The sequence below is a fragment of the Dendrobium catenatum genome, unplaced genomic scaffold (assembly GCF_001605985.2).
Source record: "Dendrobium catenatum unplaced genomic scaffold, ASM160598v2 fragScaff_scaffold_621, whole genome shotgun sequence".
Classification (NCBI taxonomy): domain Eukaryota; kingdom Viridiplantae; phylum Streptophyta; class Magnoliopsida; order Asparagales; family Orchidaceae; genus Dendrobium; species Dendrobium catenatum.
The window spans coordinates 8,341,296-8,350,173 of NW_021319083.1; positions in this window are offsets into that span (position 1 = coordinate 8,341,296).

An 8,878-nucleotide genomic window follows, 5' to 3' on the forward strand; every position below is an offset into this window, starting at 1 on the left:
ATTTGGTTCCTACTACACATTGATTCTTAAGTCATTTTACTAACTCCTAGATATCATTACTCACAAATTGATTAAGTTCTTCTTGCATAGCTAAGATCCAAAATTCATCAGAAAGGGCTTGATTAATGTTGGTGGGTTCAATCATTGAGATAAAGGAAGAGTTATTTACTTCCTTCCTAAGTCCATGCCTAGTTCAAAAACCTTCAGAAGGGTCTCCTAAGATCAGTTCTTTAGGATGACTCAAAGAATATCTCCAATCTCTATGCAAAGTATTTTTAGGTTTTACTCTTTCCTCCATATTTGCATTTTCTACTCGGGTAATCTCACCTACTATGTTAGTGTTTTGAGGCTCTACTATTTTCTCCATATTTGTAATTACTACTCCTTGGGTAATCTATCCTACTTCATCTTCTTCCTTAACTCTAGACTTCTTAGGATTAGATTCATCAAATACTACATGAGTAGTCTCATCCACAACCAATGTCATCTTATTAAACACTCTAAAGGATTTCCCTGCACTTGAATATCCTAAGAATACTCCATCATATTTTGGGTCAAATTTTCCTAAGAGTGATTTCCCATTGTTAAGAATGAGAACCTTACTGCCTAAGGCATAAAGGTGAGAAAGGTTGGGTGTCCTACCCTTAATGATCTCATAGGGTGTCTTATTCAGTTTATATTTAACATTCACCCAATTCAACACATAGCAAGTTGTGTTTATTGGTTTAGCCCAAAAGTATTTTGGAAGTGAATACTTAGCAAGCATGGCTCTAGCGGCTTCTACTAAGGTCCTATTCTTCCCTTCAGCTTCCCCATTCTGTTGAGGGGTCCTAAGAGCTGAGAAGTTGTGAATGATCCCTTTATCCTCATAGAAGTTTGAAAATTCTCATTTTCAAACTCTCTTTCATGGTAACTATGGATGGTGAAATCTCACAACCTAGCTTTTTTTGAATCCAAGTGAAGAAGGAATTAAATTCATCAAAAGACTCACTTTTATATGACAGAAATCTAATTCAAGTAAATCTTAAGTAGTTATTGACCATAACAAATCCATAGATTTTTCCCCCAATGCTTGCAGTGCAAATGGGTCCAAACAAATCCATGTGAAGGACTTCTAAAGTTTTAGAAGTGCTAATGTCCTTAATGGAATAGAAAGAGGATTTAACTTGTTTCCCTAGTTAACAGGCATCATACAAGTGGTCCTTTGTAAACTTAAGCTTGGGGATTCCTCTCACTAAGTCTTTTTGGCTAAATTTTCTAAGTGTTTTCATGATATCATGACATAACGTCCTATGCCACATCTAAGACTCAACATCAATAGTTTTTAAATAGAAATGTACAAAACATTCAATATTATTTAAATAAAGTATGTATATGTTGTTAATTCTTTTTCCCTACAAAACAAAGTTATTATTCAAGCTTATGATGCATGTGTTTGATAAAAATTTTATGATAAATCTCTTATCACAAAGTCGATTGATGCTGAATAAGTTGTATTTTTAGCCATCAATAAGTAAAATATTTTTAATAAAAAGGTTCTTAGAGTTTCCTATTATACTTACACTCACCACTTTCCTAGTTGTGTTGTCTCCAAGAGTGACCTTGCCTTTATCCTTAGCCTCCAGTGAAATGAATTGATTAGCATCTCTAGTCCTATATTATGAGCATCCATTATCTAAGTACAACATGCTCTCATGAGGTGTTGTGTGAGAGCACACCTACAAAATCATCAAACATTAGTTTTAGGAATCCAAACAAGTTTCTATCCCTTCATATGGAAAGAAGAATGCAATGCATATGTGTTATAATATAGATCAGGTAATTTGAGTTTTCACACCCAATGTGTACTATGGTGAATAGTTCAAGTGTGGGAGATGTGTCCTAGCATGCCACATAAAAAACATCTTACACTAGGAAAAGGGTTCACTAATCTATTCAGGTTATAGTGCATATTCCTAGGTATAAAAACTTTTGGCTTCGGATCTAGATTCAAAAATTGTTTAGGTGTGGGTGGAATCCTATTTTCCTCAAGTGCTTTCAATTCATCTTTAAAAAATGAGTTAGCACTTTCTAAAACAACATTATCAACTTTTAAATAGTGCACCCTACTCTTAGATTCATCCATAAATGCTTTAAAATCATTTTTAAGTTCAGTGTGAGATGCTTTCAATGAATCATGCTCAATGATTAAATTAGAATGCTTTTTATTTAACTCATCAAATTCATCAAGTAGTGACATGTGATTGTTATCCATTATAGAATGATCTTTAGCAAAACTTTATGCTTTTTTGCAAGTTAAAAAATTCTAATTTTAGGCTAGCATGTGATTTTTTAAGTTTCCTATAAGATTAATGAATTTTCTCAGAAACTTTAAGCAATTGATTGTATGATAGTTTGCATACCTCTTCTTAGTTAGAATGACCAAGATGTTCATCTGTCATCAAACACAAGTTTGAAGTCACCTTTTTAGCTTCATACTCAGAGGAGTCAGATGTAGAATTTGCCTATAAAGCCTTTTGAATCCACTTCTTGTCCTTCATGAACTTGGGTTTTGCCTCACCCATCTCCTTGCTTAGGTGAGCCTTAAGTATAGGACAATAATCTTTTATATGTCTAGGCTTCTTGCATTCAAAGCAAACCATATCAGAAGAATCTTTAAAATTCTTGCTACTCTTACCTTTGTTCCATTTCTGATGGTGTTATTATTTCTTTCTTAGAAAGCTTTTGAATTGCCTAGTAATTAAGACAACATCATTACTTTTAGACTCGAAAGAATCAGTATCAATATCATTAGCCTTCAGTGCCATAATTTTCCCCTTTTTTTTCTCACCAGCATCAAGTTTTCTTTGGTTCACTCCTGGCTCATAAGTAATGAGTGATCAGAGTAAGTTATCAAAAGAATTAGTATTGAAATTCTTAGATTCATTGATGGCAGTTAACTTAGCATCATAGGAAAAAGGTAAACATTTCAAGATTTTGTTAACTGTCTAATAGTTAGTGAGTTCTCTTCCTAAGGCATACAGGGAGATGACAATTTGTTTAAACCTAATATACATTTCAGATATTGACTCACTAGGTTTCACACGAAAGAGCTTGTTGTCGTGAAGCTAGATATTCAATCTAGATTTTTTAACCTCATTTGTGCCATTATAAGTGATACAAAATTTATCCAAACTTTCTTTATAAGTTGTACAAGTTGAAATATGCATGTAATCTTTAGATTTCAATGCAGGAAAAAATAGTTTAAATATTTTGCATTATGTTGTGCTAGATCCTTATCATCTAAAGTCCATTCAATAAAAGGAAGTTCAGTTTTAATGCCATTGAATTCATGTGTTGGTATAAAATATCCTTATTTAATAAGCAACCTCAAGTAATAATCTATATATTATAAAAATGTGGATATACGAGTTTTCCAAAAATCAAAAGGTATATTATCAAAAAGATATGGTCTAGTAATTTAATAATATTATATGGTGTTTCTATTACCAAAGTTAGCCATTGATAAAAATTTAAAAGTTATCTAAAACTTGATTTTATGAATCTCACTCTGATACCACTTAAAAGTTTGTTAGGGTAGTTAAGCCCGTATGAATTAGCCTGAGGCTAACCAAGGAGAGGGGGGGTGGATTAGTGGTTTTAAAAATCCTTAAACAAAAAACACCAACTTTTTGAAATATTTTAAAACATTAAATCATACAATCATGCACATGAAAATAAAGTGTGGAAATTAAAATGCAGAAACATAATAAGAAAGAACACACCAAGTTTTAAGTAATTCGGTCAACTTGACCTACGTTCACTCCCTAGAGCCTCTCTTCCAGGTATTGCACTAAAATAATAGTGACTCTTCCTTTTTTCCCATAGTAAGATGGAGAAGCCTTTATAAACTCCTTTTAACTGACCCTGATGAGGCAGAGAACCCAGACTCCTTTTGCTTCCTCCTAAACCAGACATAGACCGTTGACTCCATTTGCTCCCTCCAAAAACATGCCGAGAACCTTGATCTTGTATAGATGAAGAACTCCCAAGAGACACCAAGGAACTAGGGATGATGACTATAGAAGATGACTTAGATCCTTTCTTGGAGCAACCTTTGTTAATCCCTCACAAACTCCCCCTCACAAGATCCTCTCTCTTTCTCCCAAGCTCTCCCTCTCCTTCTCTTGGCTCTCTCAGGTTAGGACACCAGCAAAAGACCCCTTTTTGAATAAAAAATAAATCTTATATAAAAGGGCTTAAAAATTACACAAATTTGCAACTTGCCATCAAAGATCATCTAGGATGATCTACAGATTATACTATACGATTAATTTATTTTTAGCCCTTTCAGCTATGACGATCTGGGAGGACTACACTATGAGACACCTTATTTGTTCTTATAGTCCAAGACAATGTAGACATCATCCTATATGATTAGTTTAAAACCATAAATATCATTAAACAAATCTATATATTTATCCAAAACATACATGTTGGATGATGAAGAAATATAACTTATCATCCAAGAAGATTCTTGGATTATCATGTATGAATAGTTCAAAATCAAGGATTATCGTCCAACATATCATTCATGTAGTCCAGAAGGCACCTGGATGATGAAGAAATTCAACTGATCATCTAGCAAATTGTTCAAGTCGTCTGGTGATTTATGACGAAATTAAGGTTTTTCTAACTGATCGTCTAGGATGATCATGTGATCTTCTAGGATGATATGATTAATCAATCAAACCTTAATTTCTTTTCTTAATCACCAGACTAATTTAGGAATGATTTTATAAAATCTTTCAAGATGATATGGGATCGTCCTGTAGATTAGAATAAAATCCTTTTAATAAAATCATTTCTAAATGAGTTTGACAACTAAGATTTTTTAATTTGAGCATATCATCCATGACGATGTGTATATTGTTGAAGATGATTTTCTCTATGCGGCTAACTTAATATGGATGCCCTAATTAGGGTTTTGGATTTTAATATATTGACCATGACATTTTTTAGATCGTATTATAAGATGTGATTAAAAATAGAAAAAACTCTTAAGCCTACAAAATTTCTCCCCCGGAGTGTGTGTGTGCAAGTCTACTTAGCATCAGGAACCACCTTATTACATTTAACTCAAGAAAAGGAAAAAAACATTAGAATTACATTTACAGACTGACTCAATCCTAATCTACCAATCTTAAGCTGGCTTGATTTACACTTGACCTTATGTACCTGAAACATTAGTAGGAAGGGAAAAGGTAGGAAAATAGAAATGCGAGAAATATTTTCTATCATCAAAATTATAATCCTTGAATTGAGGTTTACAACATATATGTTGGCTAAGGATATTATTCTCTTAGTTATGCTTTATGTGTTAATGTCGGTGTGTGGGAAGATCCTAATGAAGAATATATACTTTCTCATTTTAGCCCTGACTAAATAAAAACTTGAGATATTTAAAATATTAGGTGTAGAGGAGGAATTATCCAGTAATCCCAGTGAAAGATCGTGAGGGTTATGAAACCTTAAAGAGCTAGTCTCGAGGCTAACCAAGAGGAGGTGAATTGGATATTTAAAAAATTGTTTAATGATGAAGAAAAATCTTTTTATAACATGATGCAGAGGTGAATTATATTCATAATAAAAAGATAAATATATGGTTTCACCCATATAATTAATCGCAAGAAAAATAAATGTAAAAATAATAATGGAAAGAATACAACATATTAATAGTGATTTTGTCCAACCTGACCTACTTCCACTCTGTGGAGGCACCCTTCAAGTATTGCACTAAACCTTTAGTGACTCTCCTTTAGCCCCTACAGCTAGGTGAAGAAGCCCTTGCAAATTCACTTCCACCTTTCTAAGTGCAATAGAGTAGCCTAGTACTTTGATATTAAATAGATCTTCTTCTTCCCAAAACTTCCCTCAAGATGAACCTTAAATCTCATGGTACTAAGGTGCAAGCTTGCTTGAGCAATCGTATAAAATTCCCTCCACACTCCCTCGAAACCCCCTCCAAGGATCTTCACCCTCTCAAACTTCACCCTTTCCACTCTCTCTTTCAATGTCTCTCTTCAAGTTTTCTCCAGAAGAATGAACACATAATGGCTGCTAAAAACACTTACCAAATGCTTTGATAAAGCTTAAATAGAGGGCATTAAAAACCTTAAAAATTTTATTCTACTAAAAAAGATTGTCCAGTATGATCACATGATCATCCAGTATGATACGCATAAACTGACCTAACAGTCCTGGATGATCTTCAGATAGTCCAGTACGACCAATTAAAATTTGTACAGATCATCCAGTATGATATTTAGATCATTCGGGAAGATTAGTTCAATTGAAATACAGTTTATCCAAGATGAAATATGGGATGACCAAAATTTGACTCTACTGATCATACAATATGATCAAAATTATATAGTACAATCAAAATATTAAAATTAAATAGATTCAATTAACTTATATAATGATTAATTTTGGCATAACTTTCATAGATCATCCAGTACGGTGTGGAACATCTTGGATGATTTAAAATCTTACTTAAATTATGATTGACAAATACTTTTTATGATCATAACTGATCGTCCTAGGCAATCCAAATCATCGAGTACAATCTGCTAGATGAATTTATCATATAGTATGTGTAGTTTAAAAATTAAACTTCAGATCTTGACTCAATTTCACTCCCCATGGGTGTGTGTGTGTACATGGTCACCAAAAAAGCATGCACCATTACATGACTTGACTCTATAATTAAAAAAGTACATTAATGATTATTATAAAAATTGTTACAACATAACATATTCTACCTAATCTTGAGCCTTGAATCTTTGGTTGATGGTGCATGGCATTCTTAAATTGTTAGTATACACACAAGAAAATATACCTTGAAAATAAAAGTAGACATAAGAATGTAAGCCACAATATTTGTTATCTTAAAAAACATAAACTCGTAAGCTTGACTTGCAATAATCTCCCTCTTTTCTATGATGGCAACATTAATGGTTGAATTTGTAAAATTAAACTTATTTTTTCCTAATCTCCCCCTCACTAAGATAATCATTTTAAAAATAGGGATAATAAAACAAGTTTTTTTTAATATATAAATAAATAAAAAATAAAATAAAAACTTTTATAACCTAAAACAATAAGGAAACTAATTAAATTACAAGATGAACATATATAGCTTAAACACAAATACAACCAGTCAAAAACATTCTCCCCCTTTGACATTATCAAAAAAGAAGAGGAGCACATAAAAAAATAAGATAGAAGAAAGCATATTAAACAACATACGAACTCTGATCAGGTGGAGGTGGTGATGATGGTGATGTTTAAGAAGAATCAATTAATTTTTGTAAATTTTCTCAAAATGAGAAAGTTAAATCTTTATTTTAATAAGAAATGAATTCACCGCACTAAGATCTAAAAAGGTTGTAAATTTGAATTTCATTTACCCTAGCTTAGGCTCCTTACAGGTTAAAGTCCTTTTTAAATAAAAAATGTAATTTGGAAAAAAAAAATAGTGAAGAAAATTTATTTTTTTCTTCTTACATGAAATATATCTAATAGAATATCAATGAAAAAATGATGAGTCATGAGTCATAATTTTCAAACTCAAGTATCGAAAGTATTATTAGATACATGGATTTTTTAAGATTTTTAAAAAAATAAAATAAGGTAAATTAACTTATTGTGAGCTCATTTTGTGGCTTTTTATTAGTTTTTAGTGCGTTGTATATCTTTTTTTTATACACTTTTGTGCATATTTCAATTTTATCGTACATTACACATCTTTTTTTTTGGGCCCATTTTGTGAATCTTTTCATTTTTGTAATTTTACTTCATTTCTTAATCTTTAAAGACTCAAAGAAAGACCAATCGATGGATAAAAATAAATAGCTTGATTAGAAAATTATGAAGTGGATTCTCAGCTTGCAAAAGATTCCTATGAGATAGAAGGAATGTAGGATGATAAATAAGATTTAATTTCAAAGTCTAATTCTTAAATTGATATAGTTTTTAATCCTTAATTTGCTGTTTTGGAACTGCAGGGGATACAGAAAGAGAGAGGCTTCACTGTATTTGATGGAAGTTGTTAGGGAACATGAGGTGGGTTTTATTGGGTTTATGGAGACTAAGCTTTGCAATATTGATAGAAAAGATGTGGACTATTTTATTGGGAGAGATTGGGATTTTTTTTAACCACACTACTGTGGGCTTGTCTGGTGGTATTCTAATTATGTGGAATAGGAAAAAGGTTTCTTTTGCTATTCAAGAAAGTTCCTCTCAAGATGTTATTAGAGTAATCTCTACTCCTTTGATGGGAGATTGGAAGGTGGCAATAGTTTATGGGAGTAGATGTTCTGTGGAGAGGAGGGATCTTTGGAGTTTACTTGAGAAGAACATGGATGGGTCGGGTCCTTCTTTAGTGGGGGGAGACTTTAATTGTATTCTTAAGAAGGAAGAGAAGAAGGGTGGGAAGAGATTCATCTTCTCTAGGGGGTCTAGAGAGATGAAAAGTTTTATGACTAACTCTGATTTTTATGATGCAGGTTTTATTGGACATACTTTCACTTGGTGTAATAATAAAGATGGTTCCTCAAGGATTTGGGAGAGGCTTGATAGATGCTTGGTGAATTCATCCTCTTTGCAATTGGTTCCTGCTGGTAGAGTAAGACATCTAACTTGTGTGGCATCGGATCATTGTCCGATTGTTTACAAAATGGAAGTTTTGCATTCGACAAAAGAGAAACATTTCAGATTTGAGGACACCTGGAGATCTTATCCAGCTGCAAGAGGTATTGTTTACAATTCTTGGGTGAAGAAAGATTTTGGAAAAGAGGAGGAGATATTTCATAGAAAAATTAGAAGAACTTTGAAG